The 23,008-nt window shown below is 30.1% G+C and overlaps 1 protein-coding gene across 6 annotated transcripts in view; it reads left to right on the plus strand.

Moving 5' to 3' along the window:
* LOC143064162 (transcriptional activator GLI3-like) overlaps window positions 1-23,008 on the plus strand; it is a 121,922-nt gene that overhangs the window by 14,327 nt on the left and 84,587 nt on the right. For 4 of the 6 annotated variants that reach the window (XM_076236783.1, XM_076236788.1, XM_076236784.1 and 1 more), the window contains exons 3-4: window positions 6,860-6,907; window positions 13,811-13,857. The gene's annotated coding sequence lies outside the window, so the exon portion shown is untranslated. Of the gene's footprint in view, window positions 1-6,859; window positions 6,908-13,810; window positions 13,858-19,810; window positions 20,299-23,008 lie in introns of those variants that run through there. The other 2 variants (XM_076236789.1, XM_076236787.1) reach the window with 2 other exon arrangements.

The following is a 23,008-nucleotide window of genomic DNA, read 5'->3' on the forward strand; positions in this document are numbered from 1 at the left end:
AAAGACTGCCAATAGTCCAAACCTGTGTCAATACACAATAATATAAAAGAGAGACAATAGTTAAAAGTCAGCCAGTAGTCTAGCAGACAGTAAATAGTCATAAGACCAACAATTGTGTGAAAGACTGCTGATAGTCCAATAGTCTATCAATAGACAATTAATAGTTTAAAGGACAGAAATTTGTTCAAAAGTCTGTTAATAGTCTGAAAGACTGCCAATAGTACAAAAGTCAGGCAATAGTCTAAAGACCAACAGTTAAGTCTGAAAACTGACAATAGACAACAGTCTGAAGGACAGACAATCATTCAAAAGTCTGTCGATAGACAATAGTCTGAAAAACTGACAATAGTCCAAACGTCTGTCGATAGAAAATAGTCCGAAGGACAGACAATAGTTCCAAAGTCTGTTAATAGTCTGAAAGACTGCTAATAGTACAAAAGACAGGCAATAGTCTTAAGACCAACAATAGTCTGAAAGACCATAACAATAGTCCAAAAGTCTGTCAGTAGACAATAGTCTGAAGGACAGACAATAGTTCAAAAGTTTGTTAATAGTTCAAAAGACTACCAATAGTACAATAGTCAGGCAATAGTCAAAAGACCAACAATAGTCTGAAAGACTATAACAATAGTCCAAAAGTCTGTCAGTAGACAATAGTCTGAAGGACAGACAATAGTTCAAAAGTTTGTTAATAGTTCAAAAGACTACCAATAGAACAATAGTCAGGCAATAGTCAAAAGACCAACAATAGTCTGAAAGACCATAACAATAGTCCAAAAGTCTGTCAGTAGACAATAGTCTGAAGGACAGACAATAGTTCAAAAGTTTGTTAATAGTTCAAAAGACTACCAATAGTACAATAGTCAGGCAATAGTCAAAAGACCAACAATAGTCTGAAAGACTATAACAATAGTCCAAAAGTCTGTCAGTAGACAATAGTCTGAAGGACAGACAATAGTTCAAAAGTTTGTTAATAGTTCAAAAGACTACCAATAGTACAATAGTCAGGCAATAGTCAAAAGACCAACAATAGTCTGAAAGACTATAACAATAGTCCAAAAGTCTGTCAGTAGACAATAGTCTGAAGGACAGACAATAGTTCAAAAGTTTGTTAATAGTTCAAAAGACTACCAATAGTACAATAGTCAGGCAATAGTCAAAAGACCAACAATAGTCTGAAAGACTATAACAATAGTCCAAAAGTCTGTCAGTAGACAATAGTCTGAAGGACAGACAATAGTTCAAAAGTTTGTTAATAGTTCAAAAGACTACCAATAGTACAATAGTCAGGCAATAGTCAAAAGACCAACAATAGTCTGAAAGACTATAACAATAGTCCAAAAGTCTGTCAGTAGACAATAGTCTGAAGGACAGACAATAGTTCAAAAGTTTGTTAATAGTTCAAAAGACTACCAATAGTACAATAGTCAGGCAATAGTCAAAAGACCAACAATAGTCTGAAAGACTATAACAATAGTCCAAAAGTCTGTCAGTAGACAATAGTCTGAAGGACAGACAATAGTTCAAAAGTTTGTTAATAGTTCAAAAGACTACCAATAGTACAATAGTCAGGCAATAGTCAAAAGACCAACAATAGTCTGAAAGACTATAACAATAGTCCAAAAGTCTGTCAGTAGACAATAGTCTGAAGGACAGACAATAGTTCAAAAGTTTGTTAATAGTTCAAAAGACTACCAATAGAACAATAGTCAGGCAATAGTCAAAAGACCAACAATAGTCTGAAAGACCATAACAATAGTCCAAAAGTCTGTCAGTAGACAATAGTCTGAAGGACAGACAATAGTTCAAAAGTTTGTTAATAGTTCAAAAGACTACCAATAGTACAATAGTCAGGCAATAGTCAAAAGACCAACAATAGTCTGAAAGACTATAACAATAGTCCAAAAGTCTGTCAGTAGACAATAGTCTGAAGGACAGACAATAGTTCAAAAGTTTGTTAATAGTTCAAAGGACTACCAATAGTACAATAGTCAGGCAATAGTCAAAAGACCAACAATAGTCTGAAAGACTATAACAATAGTCCAAAAGTCTGTCAGTAGACAATAGTCTGAAGGACAGACAATAGTTCAAAAGTTTGTTAATAGTTCAAAAGACTACCAATAGTACAATAGTCAGGCAATAGTCAAAAGACCAACAATAGTCTGAAAGACTATAACAATAGTCCAAAAGTCTGTCAGTAGACAATAGTCTGAAGGACAGACAATAGTTCAAAAGTTTGTTAATAGTTCAAAAGACTACCAATAGTACAATAGTCAGGCAATAGTCAAAAGACCAACAATAGTCTGAAAGACTATAACAATAGTCCAAAAGTCTGTCAGTAGACAATAGTCTGAAGGACAGACAATAGTTCAAAAGTTTGTTAATAGTTCAAAAGACTACCAATAGAACAATAGTCAGGCAATAGTCAAAAGACCAACAATAGTCTGAAAGACCATAAAAATAGTCCAAAAGTCTGTCAGTAGACAATAGTCTGAAGGACAGACAATAGTTCAAAAGTTTGTTAATAGTTCAAAACACTACCAATAGAACAATAGTCAGGCAATAGTCAAAAGACCAACAATAGTCTGAAAGACCATAACAATAGTCCAAAAGTCTGTCAGTAGACAATAGTCTGAAGGACAGACAATAGTTCAAAAGTTTGTTAATAGTTCAAAAGACTACCAATAGTACAATAGTCAGGCAATAGTCAAAAGACCAACAATAGTCTGAAAGACTATAACAATAGTCCAAAAGTCTGTCAGTAGACAATAGTCTGAAGGACAGACAATAGTTCAAAAGTTTGTTAATAGTTCAAAAGACTACCAATAGTACAATAGTCAGGCAATAGTCAAAAGACCAACAATAGTCTGAAAGACTATAACAATAGTCCAAAAGTCTGTCAGTAGACAATAGTCTGAAGGACAGACAATAGTTCAAAAGTTTGTTAATAGTTCAAAAGACTACCAATAGTACAATAGTCAGGCAATAGTCAAAAGACCAACAATAGTCTGAAAGACTATAACAATAGTCCAAAAGTCTGTCAGTAGACAATAGTCTGAAGGACAGACAATAGTTCAAAAGTTTGTTAATAGTTCAAAAGACTACCAATAGTACAATAGTCAGGCAATAGTCAAAAGACCAACAATAGTCTGAAAGACAGACAATAGTTCAAAAGTCACTCAATAGTCTGAAGACGAACAATAGTCTGAAAGACAGACAATGGACAATAGTCTGAAAGATAGACAATAGTTCAAAAGTCAGGCAATAATCTTAAGACCAACCATTGCTTTGTTTGTAAACTTATTTTCTGAGTAATGTGACACAAATTAATCATCCTCAAGTTTACATTTTAAAATACCTGAATCCAAATTTGTTGTATATCAAGTTATTAAAATGTTTAGTTTGATAGTAGTTTGATAGTTATGGCATATATTAAATGTATACCAATAATCAAATTAATTAAATTAAATCTTTAAAAGGCAATACACATTCTGAATAACCACACCAGGGAGGTAATTAAGAAAGACATGCACTTTATACAACAATGGCCTTACAGTTGACAAAACTTCTATGTTTGATGTAGGTATACGATTACACTTAACCCTTTGATGTAGTTCTAAACAAAGGCATATATTGGAGAACAACAGGGGTATATTTTGTGTTTTGTAGCTTTGTATATTAAACCTACCTGTCTTTAAGTATATCAGTAACTTGTATCGCTACCCCATTGACAGTGCCTGTAGATTAGAGAGACGATTGTGAACAAAATAACCTAACATGTATAATAATCCTAAAACTATTTGTTTTATTATACTTTGACATGGTTTAAACTTGTAATTTAGATATTATCCAGACACATAATTATTTTGATGATTGAAAATTATTTTTTGGTTAATTACGAATTTCGTTTCTAAACTACGATTGATCAAAGAAAAAGGTATTTTTATTTTAGTATTTTCCAGAAGAAGTAGAAAGAAATTACTCGTAACCTTCACTGATACCTAACAGTTATTTTAATTGGTGTTTTGGGAATTTTAAATTTTGAATCGTTTGCTTTAGAATTATCCTTTCTTACAAGTTTTTAATTGGACTAATTATTAAAAAATCTTGCTTGAAATCAGATTTTAAATCAGGTAGAGTAAAATGTACATTTTGTTTCATTATGATGTGTTATGCTTAGGTTAAAGACCCCTTTCCCTTGTTTTGTGTTATCTACGCTGTTGGTTATCATTTCAGAGTCCACTTTAATAACATTTGAATAGAACGTGACACTATTTTTGAACGCTGAAGTGTGACATTCCTAATTTCTATTTAATCCTTAAATACATGCTTGCATTTAGGAAAAGACAATTGTTCTCCCAAATCTTGTCCTCAATTTTTTAAGTGTACGAGTGTTCAGAATGCTTGAAAGTCATAAACTTTGACAAATTATGATCAAATTAAATCCTTGTTAATTTCAAGAAAGTACACTTTTAAAACATTTGCACTTTAAAGTAAATACCATTTTCATATTAATTTGACTGCTTCAAGTATTCGTTCCATTATTTCAGTCTTAGCATATTAAACTCATTGAAATAGTTGCTTGTTACCATGGTGAAAAGTTTTTATCTTCATGTCACCCTAACAGTGATCTTAAAAAAAGACCTGTCATGGCGTTTGTGATAATTGTTTGTCACATATGACTTTTACAATCATGACAATAGCAATTTGTGTAAAAATTTTGGGCTTGGTGTTTAACTCGGATTAAGAAATGTTTTAATGAAAGGCCAATAAAGAGTTGGACATTGTAATTTAACAATGGAGATTTAGAACATATGAAATGCCGACTTGATGGTGTTTTAAATGAAGAGATGATGCCGTAGGAGTCCATGTAAATAGCTGTTTAGTAATACTAACTTGATTTAAAAGAATATTTTGTTAGGAGAAAACAATATCATTAGAATATTTTGTATGTTTTTTTTTAAACTTTATTGCACATTAAATGTGACCACCAAATGATAATTATAACAAATAGTGTACTTTATTTGGTCATATATTACCATGACATACATAATAATCAACAGTTAGTTTTATGTTAGATTTCTCATTTGAATTGTTTTACATTTGTCATTTCCAGGACTTTTATAGCTGACTATGCTCATTATTGAAGGTGGTATATGGACTTGTAGTTATTAACTTCTGTGTCATTTGTTCTTTATAGTGGAGAGTTGTTTCATTGGAAATCGTACCACATCTTCTAAGTTTTATTTGATAATATTGCAGACTTGCTCCTTTTAATGACATAAGCAAAACGAAAAAGTTGAAATGAAATCTGATTTTTACTTTATTGATTAAGTATTCTTGTTCCCAGTTGCAAGGACTCTATGGCTATCTAACATATATGTCATATGGCCTGAACCTCAATGTCACCCAGGTTATGCTTTCAGGACAAGATATCTGAGTTGCCTGTGGTTATACACCATAGGGCAATAATTTTATGTACAGTACTTGATTGATTTAAAGAAATGATGTTGCATATATCCTTCTGCATACATTAATGTCATTTGCCTGTACCTGTAACCTCAATTTCATGCTACAGGAACCACATGCAATTTCATTCTTAAAGTCTTTTACTATGTACAAAGTAGTTCAACAGTATTTGGGATGTTGCTATTCATGCTCAAGTGCATGATCTTGTATGTTTTCATTATGTATTTTAGAAATTATACAATTTGTGTAGGAGGGAAATTCTGTGTTTTGATTTTATTACATGTAGAGATACATGTGAATAATTGATTGTTGTTAACTTAAATGATTAATTCATACCATAGTTATAAGTCCGTTGACAGAGATTGAATTCCACGGGGAAATAAGGTATTTTTGAAAGGGACAGAATTTTGCTTTGCATCACACCACCTACAAACCATTTAAAAGAGTTGTAGTTACATGCTGCGAGCAATGAATTCTCTCCACACTAGTCATGGGATTTACATGTAGCGTTTCCATTCTGACAGGATAAGGCTGCAAATTTATACATCCAGCACAGCCAAAGGGTTGCCCCAATTTATCACTGGTTTGAAGAAGACTCAATGGATGATCATATTTGCACATAGAAATGGTTTAACCCACATCACATGTTGTGTCTGTAGCAAGTTAGACTTTCTAAACCATGCATTGTTGGTGGTTGTTTGTCTTTGTTTATCTTATTTTTGTAATTTCTGTCATTCTTTATGTATATTTTTTAAATGATTGCTGGACTCATTATATTGGATATACAATGTACTGTGAAGGCATTCCAACAATTGGCCAATATACATGTACATATATCACAAAGCAATGATGCTGTTAGCTTTTCCTGAAGACTGTCTGAATAAATGTCTGACACACTATCTGTTAAATAAAAAATGTCAATGATATAAATACTGCATATGTACAATGTGTAGTCCCTACAATACATAAACATTTAACATTGTTGTTTCTTATCAAATGGATGGTTATTTTCTTTGTAAAACACATAAAAAATGGATAATAAGTACTGCACATCCACCAGGATAATTGACTCCCTGGAAAAACAACCACACTAACAACCACATGCAACACATGGACCTGGAAGTCTTACTGGTACAAGCACAACATGTGTTGGGGTTATACCAGTTATATGTAGGCATGAATCTGTGGTTATGAATTTTAATAAATGTTGGGAATTGCCAAGTATATATTTCTGATTATCAAAGTGTATATATAGAATCATTATTGTATGCACTAGTTTTTTGATACATGTATTTTGGGAAATTTGATGTGATAGAAAAATTATCATTGAAATAATTATATGTAAATATAAAATAGTAATAAATAACATTGGTGCATCTTATAATTTCAGTACAAAAATGGTGTAATCCAAGAAAGCTGATGTGAACATTAGAACCTAAGATAATTAATTAAAAAAGATATATGCATTCACTTTATATAAACAAAATGTTTATTGTTTAGATTAAACTCTTTGCTTTAAATTAACTAATTCCTGAAGAAAAAACCCAGAAAAGAATGAAACTTCTTATTTTTTCAAAGAATAAGACAGTACTGACAAAATATAGCTTTTGCCTTATAAAACTACAACAACACAGTATTATGATATAGTCATGCATTGCTGTAGTGTTTTGGAATACAAAACTTTTATATTTAGCTTGGAAGTGCACATGCTTTAAGAAGTGCCAGCTTCCCAATTTTGTAATCTGGCATCAAAAATGACTGCCACCATTTCTAGAAATGTCACAGCAACATCAGATTTACCTTTGGTTCCTTAAAGATATAGGATGGGAGTACTACTAGTATGAGCCGTCCTTTATTTGTTTTGGTTCATATGATCCCAAATGAAGCATTAATGGTAGAAAGGTTGATTTGGGTCTATTTATATATACTATAGGCATGAAAAACCTTTAAAAAGTCTACTGCAGCAACAAAGCTTATTCTCCAATTTTCTTCTTCTTTTGTTATTTTTCATTAAACATGCAGAAAGAGGCACAAGATTTCCTGCAAATTTCAAAATAACTAAAATAACTTTGATTTTCCCCAAATTTGTAAACATCTGATTGATAATTATGATATTAAACAAGAAAACAAACAAGTCAAATCAACTAGTTAAAACTTTGGAACCTCATCAGATACCACCTGTACAATAGTATATGTGTTGACAATACTGTAACCTAGTTCAACACCTTATAACACCTTGTCCTGTTGTTCTCTTTCAACTTAACTTTCATGTTCTTCATTTTGGTTGACATTTATTTCTCAAGAAACTCAGTTTAGTTATATTTGAAACTCACTTAATTTAAATCCTTTATGTTTGGGTGTCTTTTTTAATGCCTTGTTGTTCAAACCTATAGCATGGACACACAGGTTTGTTTTTCTTATAATGCAGGATATTTTCTTACAGGATTAAGTTGAAAAGCACTGAAGTCAATTATACTTTAAATAATCCATTTCTGTAAAACAACAAATTAAATGATACATGCTTGTCAAAATTGTCAATATTTTAAGTCAGTGGCAGTTTAAACCGCAGTATTGACTCTAATGATTATGTTTGAACTAAGGATTGACTTGGACACTTCAGGTAGATCTGTGAGACACTTCAGGTAGATTGTGAGACACAGACATCTGTACTTGTCAGGTCAATATACAATCTTAAATGTTGTCACTGTCTAAATTATGTGGAGGTGATTGTAACAATTGAGAAAGCCATAGGTCGGGGGATTGATGATATAAGATGTATATGGATATCTCATATTTATAATGCTTTACCGTAAAATAGAAAGACCCTCCCCCCAAAATTAATTGAAATCAATCATTTTGTATTAATCATTTTATCTTGGTTTGAATTAAATTACTGCAATCAGGCTCAGTGGCAGATCGAAAAGGGGTGTTGGGGTTCCCTTTTTTTTTTTTTTACGATCAATGTATTGGAACCTTCATCCTAGGTTTGAAACCCCCCTTTTAAATATCGCTGGATCCACCCCTGAGGCTAACACCCTCATGGGTGTATCTAATGCTTGGACCTGATATTTTCTCCTGATAGCACTTTGATCAATTAGATAAAAAGAAATGTCCTTTCTTTTGTCAATTTATTAAATGCTGGAAAAAGCTTACTTTACCTTGAATGAATGAAACAAAGATAATCAAGAAAGAAAAAAACTTAATATAAAAGAAAGAAAAGTTTTCAAACGAAAACTATCATGGGTATTTTTAATTGATTCATATGTCCTTAAATGTACCTGGTACTTGTGAGGAATTTGTTACTTACTGGACACACATATACTTTTATCTTGGTATATGACCACACTAAAGTAGATATAAATTAGCCCTATTAAGACCACTATATCATAAAGTCTTCTTTTTTTGATATTTTAATGGACTTTAAATGAACTTAGTTTTAAAATGAAAAATGTAATTTCTGTTGAAATAAGTGTCCTTGAACAAATTTAAACTACAGATAGAACATTTAAATATTTAATGTTAGTCTTTACAATTAAGTTCCCATTTTTGATGATCAACCATCTTAAACTCGATTTGGATGACTTCCTGTTCTTAACTAGAGTTATTGTATAACTTCATTCACGGTTTAACATCGTTTAAAAGTATCCTTGTCTTGGCTTTATAAAGGAAATCGTCAAATCTATTGACAGGAAAACTCTCGGTTTATTTACTTTGTTAATGGGAATATTGACGTTCATTATTGAATTAGACTGATCAGGTTTTGAGGATAAGTTTTTTGTTTGATTTTTTCGGTCTCCGTCGGAAGTCTTGCTTAACATTGAATAACTCTTTATTTACTTTTATTGAAATGGTACAATACAAAGACTTGTAATTATAACATTGAAAGAGGGGTTTTAGAATTGAACATACAGGCATTTGTAATTTGAGTACATATTTCATATAGGTGGTTTAAATTTGACATTTGGCTATAGATGCATTATTGTTGGTAAAATATGGAAATACAAGTAGAATCTGGTAATGATTGAACAATTTGATTCTTTGCATTTACTTAAATGTCTAAGCAAAAGTTTTTAAATTGACTAATGACACATAGGAATGTATGTTAAGTTGGCAGAAAACCCTGCGTATTGTAGAACATTTCTCACCAGTTCTTAAAAATCTTCATTTTCATCTAGGAAATGCTGAAGGGACCGAGTGACTTCATACTCTTTAAATTTGAGCTATATGATCCTTTTTATACCCAAACAGAAGTTCTTCTGCCTTTTTGATTTAAAAGGAAACAATTTCTAAATGGATTCCATTATAGGAGTCTGAATTTTTGTTGAGCCTACGAGACATAACGATCCTAGATTCTGTCATCGGTGGAATCAGTCTGGTTAATTTTTTTTTAGACATCAAAAAGTTTGTCATTACCTGCATTGAATTTTACGTAGTTTGGAAGGAAGCTTGTTTATGAGAAAAATACAGTATCCTGAGCAAAATTTTGAAATTCCTTGTTTTACTCATAAAGGGACTAATTTCTACAGTTAACAAGTATATGCAGTTGGGGACGATTGTTTGTCACACATTAATTAATTTGTCAAACTTTCATCCAATTTTATGACACTTTGTATAACAGTGAAAAGATGTAGTTTTATGCCTATGAGACAACTCTCCACAGGAGACCAAATCATGAAACGACAGAAAAGTTTACAACTATGGGTCACCATACAGCTTTCAACAATGAGCTAAACCCATACTACTTAGTCAGCTATAAAAGGCTCCTAGATGACAAATGTTAAACAATTCAAACAAGAAAACTAATGGCCTGATTATGTACAAAACAAGTAACGAAAAACAAATATGAAATATAGCAACAAACAACAACCACTGAATTACAGGCTCCTGACTAATGGGACAGGCACATACAAAATGTGGCAGGGTTAAACCTGTTTGTTGGCACCAAACCCTCCATCTATGTCTTACATCCTAACAGATATGCATTTTTAAAAGCCAGATATAGATGATGTTGTACTAATGAATGTATTTTGGGGAATGAAAAAATCATCTGATCATAGAACTCTTTGAAATTACAGTGATTAGACAATTATCTACTTCAATTTTCATTTAACAATATGTTGAGGGGGGAGGGGAAGAAGTTATGTTATATATCTTTATTTATGAGAACAAAATGTTGCCTAATTTACATTTTAATATAGAAGTAATCTAATGAACAAGGAAAGACTTTAGCATTTTTAAATAAAGTTTTGAAGTAAGAAGAAATAAGTCATATTAATAACACAACAAAATCATTTTATTTGACTGTTGTACGACATCCTAATGTCAATCAAAGTGTGATCTTAATATAATATTGATTACCCTTCTATGGCCAGTAGGTATTATTATATAAAGTTTATGTACTTCTGTTCACTAATATTACACTATATTTTTGTCAGATTTGATAAACTAGGAGAATTAATTTGTTCACCATTTGCGGAACAGTCAGCTGACGTTAGATGTGGGAGGTAACTGTTTCTATTCAACTTGCTGCTAGTCAGATGCTTATTAAGTGTCTATTGCTTCTTTGAAAGCTCTCAGAAAAAAATTAAGAATACTCCAAGTTGTAAATACGCTAGACTACAATCTTAACTGACTAGGATTGTCAGCTTTCCTACTGGAGGTTTTGGTTTTCTCAGTGCACTTCAATTTCTTCCCCATATAAAAACTAACCTCCACCATATAGAACATAAGTGCTCATACAAATTCTGTCCTATAATCTTTTAAGCTCACCTTGGACCATGTGAGCCCTTGCCATCACCCTCCTTCAGTCAGCTTTCATTATTGTTGTAAACTTAAAAAAAAAAATTGCAATATGTTGTATAAACTTAATATTTTTTTTGTCACACATTTCTCCAGTACTACCAAACAGATTTACTACTGTTTTGGTGATTGACAGTGATGACTTGTTATGTTTAAGTGCTGTTTAAGATCTGTCAGACACCTACTTCCTGTTTACTGATGGGAATGGGCTTAACAGCATGCATTATTTTTTTGCAGATCACTACAAGATGTGCCTGATGAATCAACACTGAAAAAAGTATAACTTAGAGGGAGAAATAAATAGCATTCCCTTTTATATTATCAAAAGTTTTACATACAACTAGCATTAGCAACAATGTATTTTTTAATGGGTGTATACATTGTTTCCCTGTGGAAAGTTGTCTCATTGACAATCATACCACATTTTCTTTTTATATTAAAGCCTGTCTTTTCGTATGTGTTACACTATAAATGTCTTTTTGGTTATTTTTTGTGTCTGATTGGGTTGTTATGTTATTGACATATATATATCGTATATATCTTTTGATTCATATACATTTCTATTGCTAATAAACTGTTATATAGTGTTAGGATTATAGAATAAATCATGAATATATACTTATTATAGTATACATCATACCTAGTTAGATGTATTTTTTGGACATTTATAGATAAAACATGTCCTGTACAACTTGGGGACATTTATTGGAATTCTAGTTAAGACATCCATTAGTTTTTGTAGGTAGAATTTGAGTCATATACAAGAACATTTTCATTGTTCATTTTTGTAAATTGTGCTTTTTTTGCCATTTAAAATAATTTTAACAGAAATTTGGGTCAGTCACATATATACAAGGCAATTCATATTTGACTTCCTGTATTTTTTTTTTTTTTGGTCAAGACAATATGTATTTCCTTTTGTTGTCTAGATAAAAAGTCTCTGAACAAAAGAAATTCCCATTATTTTACACAAAATGTAAATTTTTAGATAAAGAAGATTCAATTAGACTCTTAAAAAAATGCCTTGTTTCCCCCTAAATAATTTTATAACAGTATAAAATATGCCCTTTATAACTTGCTGTTCAGCGTGAGCCAAGGCTCTGTGTTGAAGACCGTACTTTGACCTATAATGGTTTACTTTTATGAATTGTAAATTGGATGGAATGTTGTCTTATTGGCAAACATATCACACCTTCTTATATCTATTAAATTTCATCATGCAATGTACTAAAATATGCAGTCAAATTTCATTTGCCAGTGGCGGATCCAGAACTTTTCCTAAGGGGGGGCCGCTGACTGACCTAAAGGACGGGCCCGCTCCAGTCATGCTTCAATGATTCCCTATATAATCAACCAAATTTTTCCAACAAAAGGGGGGGGGGGGGCTCGAGCCCCCTAGGCCCCCTTCTGGATCCGCCTATGTTTGCCAGATAGACCCCGAAATTAATTGCACAAGAATAAGATTTTTCGATTCTTAGTTTATATATCTTTACTCTGAATATATTTTTCCATTTATTTATTCAGTAATAACTATATAGCAGTTAAAAAAGCTTATATACCAGTATGTCCTTTTGTCTTAAATTAAGTTTATTTTCAAATGTTAGAAAAAAAAAATCACTTATGTATAAAGCTTTACTTCACATAAGAGTCTACTGACAAACCACATATTTTCAAATGCTATAAAATTTATCAGGAATTTGGATCGGTCATATTCACACCTATATTTTATGCTTTGGGGGTTTAAATGTTGGTCAGAATGGACACTGGTTGTAGTTTGTGTCTTGAGACATATTAAACCTTTTATGAACGTTAACAATAAGTTTATTCAGTGTATGATATATGGAAGAATATGATCATATTCTAATGGGACAGTAAGGCTGTCATCTCAGTTCAGTGATTTGGTCACCTGTCCAAGGTGTTTAAATGACTTGTGATATATGGTTATCATTTCATGTGGAAACTTAGATGACAGATCTCTAGATTGATTAAAAGAAGTAGGTTTTATAAATAACCATTAGTGTTACATTGTAACCATAGGTTATGTTTCTGAATCTAGCAAATAGAAAATACGAAAATGTCTTGCATTAATTAACTACACTTTCATTGGAATAAGGTCACTATATGAAGTAACAATGAAAATTCTGCCTTATCTATTGGAGAAAATATTCTATTTGATTTCCTAAAGTTGAAAAGCAGTAGAAATTAATTTCACTTAAACTTTTTGAACTGGTCCAAAAACTGAAAAAAAATGTAATTTTTTCATTATAACGGACTTTAAAATTGGTAACAAATTCACCACCAAAGCTATTCCTCACAAACACTCAACACTTTTGAAAATAGTTAGACATATGAAAACAATACTAGAAATGAAACACCAAATATAACAGTATCATCCAACTCTGATTTATTTATGTAGCAAATTAAACGAACTTCCAACACTAAGGCAACATAATTTCGGTTCATGTACTTCATATACATTTATATTTGATTTTTTTAAGGCCTTGTTATGACTTATTAAAGGATTGTTTATTGTTCTCTTTCCAGGATGTATCAGTTCTAAAGAGAAATAAGAAGAATTTTGCACAACAGGTAAATTATTGAAAAGGAATTATCCTTGATACCAGAGGTGACATAATAGGAGATAATCACTCAGAAAAATATCCAAATAAATGACTTATTTTGTTCATTAGAATTGTCTCTGCAAATTTTCTGATTTACTTTGCTAAAAATTCATTTTTCTAGATATCCTCAGAATATTAATGTGACTAGATTGTTCTTTAAAAAAAGATATTGGTACATGTTTGTAGAATAGAACAGAAAATTTTATTAGAAGGCTGGTAACATGAACTTTACAAACATAAGCTCTGTAGAACTTTTTGCCGACATTAATAACAAAATCAACATACAAATTTAAGCATATAAAACATACACATTAGATATACAAATTTAAGCATAGGACATATAAAACATACACATTAGACATACAAAGTAAGACAGATATATTGCATAAGCAAAAATGCTCATATATAAAAGCAAAATTCCTTGCACAAAAATATTCCTTTTCTCTAACACCAAAATGCTTGTAGCCAAAATATGTGTTCTGGAATATCCTTTGTTAATTTGGCATGCTTCTCCTTTTGTTGTTGTCTGGTGAAGCCACAAGATTTGGCAGTAGTTCACATTTAGACTTAAGAAGTACATAGTAGCTTACTACAGAGACAATTTACAAATAACATCAATTTACCAGTAGAAAGTAAGATCACAAAAATACTGAACTTAAAGGAAAATCAATTTGGAAAGTCCATAATCACATGGCAAAATCAAATAACAAAACGCATCAAAAACGAATGGACAAGAACTGTCATATTCCTGACTTGATATTGGCATTTTCAAATGTAGAAAATGGTGGATTAAACCTGGTTTTATAGCGCTATCCCTCTCACTTTGATGACAGTCTCATCAAATTCCGTTATATTTACATTGATGTGTAAACTAAACAGACACAATAAATAAAATAGTCAAAATATGGGTACATCAGTCATCATCATATAACAATGTATTTAGTTACAATATAATAATACAATTACGTCCTTAAAAGTAAATATCCAAAATTATTAATCTTTTGATCATTTTGGAAATAAACTTTTGAGGAGGGTTATAAATGTGTATGATAAAAACAAATTTTGATAGATAATTGAAATGATTAATACATATTTCTTAGCAGATAATAAAGGTATTTGTTTCTTTTTGATTTGCCTAAGGCCAGACATACCGTTTTATACAATGAACACATGGGCTTGTTCAAATTTGACCTAAATTGTAAAAAATGTACCTAGATAACAAGAAAAAAAATGTATTTTTTAATTACTGTGATTTTTTTCCGGGTCATTTTGGTGTAATCTATTTAATATGCTTGTATGATTACAATGTTGTATTTTGAAAATTGTAAAACTTGACATTTTACAAGAATTTATCGTTTTCATGATTTTTGGAATGGTTTTAATGATATCTGCCATACTATACATTATATGCATTTAAAAAATGTACTATTCTAAAAAATGCTGATCAAGGACCCAGATCTTGGAAATCAATTGTAAACTCAGTTTTTTTTAGATTGTTTGTAATTTCTGAACATAAACCTCCTTAAAAGTGTTATAGCTTCAATTTTGAATAATCTGATTCCTTCATTATTTTATTATCAATGCTTTGTTTTCCAGAGAACTTGTCAATGGAACGTAACTTTATTTAGGATAGTATTGTGTATAGGTGTCAAAAAATAAATCAAACAGAACTGTTATTAATAATTAATAGTCATTGCATGTAAAAATGAATATATAATTTTGTAATGGATGAGATTTGTGCATAATAAATAATTTTTAAGTGTAAATAGGTCCAGACAAGTGGAACATTCCTAAGTGAGAATAGTTGACAGTCTTGCATCACTGAGATCCTTGCAAAGGGGTTTTCCCCAACATCAAACAGTAGTTAAAATTTGTATTTTACTCTCTAGAAGTTTTAAATACTTATTTAGTTTGTTTTCAATAAGGTTATAAACCTGATTGTTCCTAATTAGCATTTAAATTCTAATTCATAAACTCAAAAAAACATAAAATATTTATCCAATAACCGCAAACTCTTACATGGGAGACACCACTTGCAGAGAAAAGTGCACATTTTTTTTATAAATATGAGTATGATATTGTTGACATAGTTGACATATATATATATATATATATATATATATATATATATATATATATATATATATATATAGCTAGTAAGCAGCTTGTACTGGTTTCCACATACTTGTGGTCCATGAAGCTGAAAATAAATAATATGATTAATAATATTATTTATTTTGCAAAATGCTACTGTACACTTTGACTGCAATGGCTGGAAAGACTTAAAATCACCTGAGTTCATTCGTGCATGAACTCAATATCCAAATCGAACCCGACCTTACTATAATTAACCAAACACGTGTTAACTATAAACAAATAACATTAATTTACATGTTCGATTTTGTACAACTTTGATAAATACATATATATATTATTGATTTTTTCTATGATGACATATATTTGCTGCTACCAATTGTCATATAAACTTAAGAATATCATGGTTAACAGAAAATAGATCCCTTACGATTTCAAATTTTTTTACTTTGTTGTTCAAGTGTTATGGGACTTTAACTGTTAGAGTAATGGCAATTTTTCACATTTCGCATACCAATTCCAGTTTTTTCCAGAATCCGAGATTGATTTCCACCAAACTTTACATTATTGTTCAAATTGAAAGAAGGAAGCAACCTTTTGATTTGATTTTTTTTTTTTTATTATTTATCATTCCAGAGTTCTGGCACTTTAATTGTCACATTTGAGTATCTTTTTCACATATTGTACCATTACTGATTTTGCTTGGATTGATTTACTTGAATCTACATTATTGTTTATTTAGGTATAGGGGAATTAAGCAATGGGTTCAATTTCAAGATAATTCTGATATATAATAGGCTCTTTTGAAATATCATGCATTAGCCCTAGTATGCTTGGATCAAACTTAAAACTGTTGTTAGCATGGGTAAATGAAAATTGGCTCTTGATTTTGAAAACTTTTTTTGGCTTTATCATTGGTTAGAGTTATCAGATTTTCATTGAGTTTCAACAGTCATATTTAGGTATACCCAGACACGTTTTTCTACAGATCTATTTATTTGCTTATAATTTAATTTATTCTTAATTTTACATTTTATTCCTGCAACAATGTCAGTATACATAAAAAGAGCACATCATATGCTCTTGGCACAATTGTTTACTTTAACATGTGCTTGTAATTGCATGTACTTTAATCTTTTTAAAACAACTTTCTAAATGGAATAGGCTCTCGGGGGGGCCACTTCAAACTTTTTTTGGTAGGGGTGAGCAGCTGAGACATCAAGTACCCCACCCTTTTCATATATTTTGTTAATCAAAAATATATACCTTGTCATATATTGATTAACAAAAAACAGACCTATAGATATATTTCAATATTTTCCCCGCTCATCATCTTGTTAAGAAGAAAAATAGTCGCAATAAATAAATATCACCTTCTCTTCCAATAAATTCGTCATATCTTAAACACTTTTTTCTTATTGCCCATTTTACATCTTTCATTATGAAGATATTTCAATTCCAAAATACAATACATATAAAAGACGTTTGGTCAGATCATAGATGTATACCTTCACTGATTTTAACATGTTTAAATATTAATTAAAAAGTTTCATTGCCGTTCCCTCTTAAAGGACACTGTCACAATGGAATTTCTTTAAATAATTGTTATCATGTTTTATGTATACAAACCCTTGAATGTTAATTAGGTGCAAATGTCAAAATAGTTGGATTTATTGCATCTATCACTGGCATCAGTAAAAATACCACATCAGAATAAATAGAGTTTAATTGGTTTGACAAATAACTGATGCATTTATGACTGTGGTTTAACCGCATCAAAAATAAATACGGACATCTGATTAGTTTCAGATACTTATGATATAATCAAGCAAGTGATAATATCAACCTATTGATATATTTAATCTGAATTTCTCACCCTTTTCATATATCATACAGCATGAAAAAGTGACCTATTCCAGCGGCTCATCCCTACCACTAATTATATAGCAAGTGGCCCCCCCCGAGGGAATAGGGACATATAAGCTATTTTCAACTTATGCCTGCTAGTTATTAGAATAAAGGTGTGTCAAATACACCCATTAGATATGTGAAGAAATTCTAACAACACAATTTTGATTTATCATTTAAAAGCAGTGAAAAAAATCCAGCGAAGTAACTCATATGCCACAACATCTAATTTCTTCTCTAACAACAAAGAATTTAAATTTTCTCATTTTCTTTGGTATCCCTCAGCTCATAAAACAGTATGAGCCAGTATCTTGTAGGAAATCTAAGTGTTTATGAATACAAATCTGGTTTTGGTAGAATGACAGTTTTCCATATGTTTTTGATTGATGAGTTATGGGTCCTGATGGGGCATAAATGTCATTTCATTTCATTTGAATTTTATAATTTAAATTTTTATAGGAGTGAACATTTAATGTATATTGATCTGATAAAAAAGTTTTTTTGACTAAAATTTTATGGAATAAACAAATCTGGAACTATCATTAATTTGTTTTTCTAACCAAGATTTTATGAAGATCAAATTATAATATAGTCAGACTTCTCTTTTATTTGATTTTGAAGGTAAAAATTTATTTAAAGTGTTTTAAAAGGTGTCCATGAAGATTTTAAAATTTAAAATAATTGTTTAAAAGATAAGACAAAGAAAAGGAGAATATTTACATTAATTATAAATGTATATATCTATGAAATATTTCGCAGTAATCTTGAAACACTACTAATACTATATTTCAAAATTAAGAAGATATGTCAAATATAACCAGTAGGCTAACTCTTAGTGATATATATGCCATCGTTGATAAAGAAGAAAAATATGTTATCTGTGAAACATTATAATTTAAACCTAAAAAAAAATATACTTTGTACTTATAAAATGATCATTGAAGAGTAAATTTTGCATTTTTCAAATTTTCAGATATCAAGAATTATGTAAAATCTACTGAAATAATATAGGTTTGAAGTTGAAATTTGAAACAAGTTCACAAGGGTATTTATATGCAATAGTTTGGAGTTTTATCACACTTGTTGGTAGACATTCTCTACAAAAAAAACCCAAAAAAACAGGAATGATAAGATATCTTGATTAATGAAAAATAACCTTCTCTTTAATGAAATAGTACATGTACATGTACTTTAAAACTTCTAATGTAATTGTACATTTCAAGGTTATAGCTCAATCGAATTTTATCCATGAGGGAAAAGCTTGAGATTTTTTGGAAGTGAATTCTATCTAATTATTTTAGAATCTAAAGTTTTAATTTTCTTAATATCCAAATTTTCAGACTTTTTAATTTCCCCTTTTTAAGTCATATATAAAAATACTATTTTCAAATATAATGGAATAAGTGATGTTTTCTGATTCTATTAACCTAGTTTATTGAACTTTTTCTCAAAACTTTTTATTTAATTTAAATTGGAGAAGTATTGTTAAAAATCAAAATCTTTTTTATGTAATTATTTATGTAATTGTTTCAGTAAAAAGAAGTGTTTTCATTTTTCCAAGCTTCTATACAAATCCTTGCTTTTTCTAACCTCATTTTTATTTGAAAATGATAAAATTAGAAAAAATTAATAGTTAATTATCTTAATTTCTTTCAGTAACTTAATCAGATAACTCGTATTATTTTATTTGATAAGAATCTTTTTTTAATAAAATTCTTTGTTGAGAAATAAGATCTCCTTTACACCCTCACTTCAAATGAACCAATACAAAAAAGTTCTTATGACAAAAAATAGATGTGTAACGTTACATTGAGTGTAACCTAAGACCCTTCGCCTATTGATATGATAAGTACCCAGTGCCCATTACGCTAAAGGTATTTCCTGTGTATAGTACAATTCTCTTTTTCTAAAGTCCGTATTTTCTGTCATTGTTGAATTCCATGCACCAGTGATTCTTATACTGAAGAAATTTTTAGTATGATTTGCAGTGCCTTGGGGTGATATCTGATTGTAGAATACTCTGAAGGTATAATTCCTCTTTGGAGTAGACAGTTAACTGGTCATTCTTTCCGTAGGATAAACATTTTTTAAAGTTTTAAAGGAATAGTATTACAATGGGTGCATTCTTTTCGGACATCCATTGACTAAAACTTGTTAGTGTGTAACATATATATATGATTTAGGATAAAGAAAAGCCATGTGCTAGTATGTAGCTGTGAGCTATTTGTAGATTTAATGGAGTAATACACATCATTCTTATGGCCTCATATTCTACAGAAGTGTGAGTTTTATACCCAATATATTATCTACTGGATTTAATTGTCATAAAAAAGAAAACATGGATTTAAATACGATCTACCTGGAGCATGGAAGAACACCTTGTCGATTAATTTTCAAAATATTAAATGTAGGTATATATTTTAAAACCACACATGTTATCTACAAGTTAAATATTTCATACATATATTATACAATTGTTTATACTTATATTTTAATATTAGCGTAAGTAATTAAATTTTGATAAACATAAGATAATTAGATCTACAGTAATTTATTGTAAACAAATGCATTTTGTCAAAATCTGGCCAGTTGAGGTGTGAAGGGTAGTTACACCCATAATTTGTTAGTTATTTTTTTGTTTCTTAGTGAATATTTAAAACATTTTTTTGTCTCTTAATGAATATTTAAAACATTTATCTCAACAAAAGTCATTTTTAAGCATAGCAGTTGTATATACACATTCCTTAAATTTATAATTACCCTCCATAAATTGAAAATTTGTATGGAAAATATTTTTTAATTTAAAATTATTTGACTTGGATTATGTGATACCAAGTTTCTTCTTTTGACTTGGAATTTCAACCACACAATTTGTAAGGAGATTTGTTAGCAATATTTCTATTTCAAATGTAATTTTATCTAATTATCATGATTATGCAATCATATTTAATTTGATTTACGCTATAATATCTAAAATAATTTATAGTTATGCACCAGAAATGTTCTGTAGTACATTGTTAATGGTCCAGAACTATTAAGGTCTGTGTACATGATACCCTCTCTTATAACAATGGACTACTATTTGTAATTATTCAATCATTTCATATGGAAATTTGATTTATTTTTAAATGTGCATTAAGAAAATGGGTACAAAGATTTTTCTAGTAAAGACATTTCTTAATTTTCATTGCTGCAGTTTTTTGTAAACAGACATTCAATTTGCACTTCCATTTTTATACAAGATTTTTTTTAAGAATAAATGATAGTTGAGCTTTGTATTAATAATACAATTGTCCTTTTTATCTAGTTTTAGTTATTAATTTTTTGTACTTTTATAATGGGTTGAGCCATGAGGGTAAAATTTTAACGGTTAAGTGCTTGGAAAAGTATTTGAAACTGACAGGTATTCAAACTCTTGAATGTAATGAAGTTGACAATAAATAATTATAATGATTATAGGCAATGTGTTGAAAAAAAGACACTTTTCCTGTAACCATGACCACTGCATTTTATTCTCTTAAAGACACAGACTTAGTACTGTTCTGTATTTATTTATTTTTTTAATTTTTCCATTCTTACAGTGGACCATAAAACTTGGTTGATAACTGCAACTAATAAACTCTCACTATTTTTGAATTCTTAAAATGGTGTGTAAATTTGTGCTGTTAATATTACTATAAATGATCTGCGGTTTGTCTTATATTTTTTAATGTCTATGCATTTGCATGTAGAATTAATATATTTTTATAAAAGGGTTGTAAACATAGAGGATATGGTTGATTATTTTAGAATATTCTTTGATGGGGTTAAAACGATATTGCATAAATTTAGGAGTAAAACAGGTCTTTCAGATAGAAAAAAGGGGAACAAAATGAAATTTTGAAAAATTTAGCTCGGTGTATCGTATATTTTAAGTTTTTTGTTAGTCCATATTTTTGCTTGAAACTGTAAAACACATAAAGAAAAAAATCATTATAATTGTGCTATTAATGTATGACATAATTTCATTACTTTAAAATATATATATATTTTTTGAAAATAGCATTTATAACTTTAATAAAACAAAAAAGAGAAAAATAAAATTAAAGAAAAATAATAAATGGAATAAAAAACAAAATAAGTCTCAACAAGAATTTCCTCTATAAATTATGTTGTCTTGTTAGTAATTTTTTGTCCTGTCAAGCCTTTTTAAGTAGTCTGGTTTAGGACAGAACATTTTCCAGTCAACCAATGCCATTTATTTTTTAACCCAGTACATAATTTAATATATTATAATACACTGAAAGCCAAATGATTTAAGGTTCTATATTCCCATAAATAACTCTATACAAATACACATGGCGACTGTATACAAGTACAACCTTTTAGGATTCTCTGGTTGAGTCATTATGTGGCTGATACAAGGGCAAGATCTAAAGAAAGGGATAGGCACTAATTGATGGCCATTTGTCCACAAATATTTTAATGGACAATGTTTCAGGTATTTTTTAAAGGTCTTTAATGCTCCCCTCTGTCAGCAATGTCAGTTGAGTATTTGATGTTTTCTCAGATTTTTATAGAGGATCATTTGACCTGTTTTTGTAGTGTTTTATGTGACATTATAGCAGAAAAATTGTGATGTTTAAATTCTTCCCATTTTCATTTTTTTTACCAGGCTGCACAAATTGTGAATCTGGCTTATAAGGTAATGTGGATGTGAGAGGCTGTGTGTGATATCTGTTTTGTGTAATTTCTCCTACATTTTTTTGAACTTAGTGCCTTCAGATTCTGAAGAATGTTTTGTATATATACACATTTGTACTTTGGATATGTGCACCTGACTATGTGCATACATTCAGATAATTTTTGTTGTTTTCCAGGTGGTGAAATTAGGCAATTTTCAATAGCAATTTCAATTGAGGGTACCCATTTTGTGTGATAAACAAAAAATTTATTTTCCCAGAGCCTCCAAACAGAGAAGATCTTCACCTTTGTGAAAATCTTTGAAAAATTAATCTGCTATAGTTACATCAGTAGTCCTTGATTTGTCTCTGGCTGTCTGTTATTATATCTCTCCAACTGTTTGCCCTTTGTCCGAAATATATGCTTCTTGCATGAAATCTAGAGTTTCCCATGCT

The sequence above is a fragment of the Mytilus galloprovincialis genome, chromosome 2 (genome assembly GCF_965363235.1).
Source record: "Mytilus galloprovincialis chromosome 2, xbMytGall1.hap1.1, whole genome shotgun sequence".
NCBI classification, from domain to species: domain Eukaryota; kingdom Metazoa; phylum Mollusca; class Bivalvia; order Mytilida; family Mytilidae; genus Mytilus; species Mytilus galloprovincialis.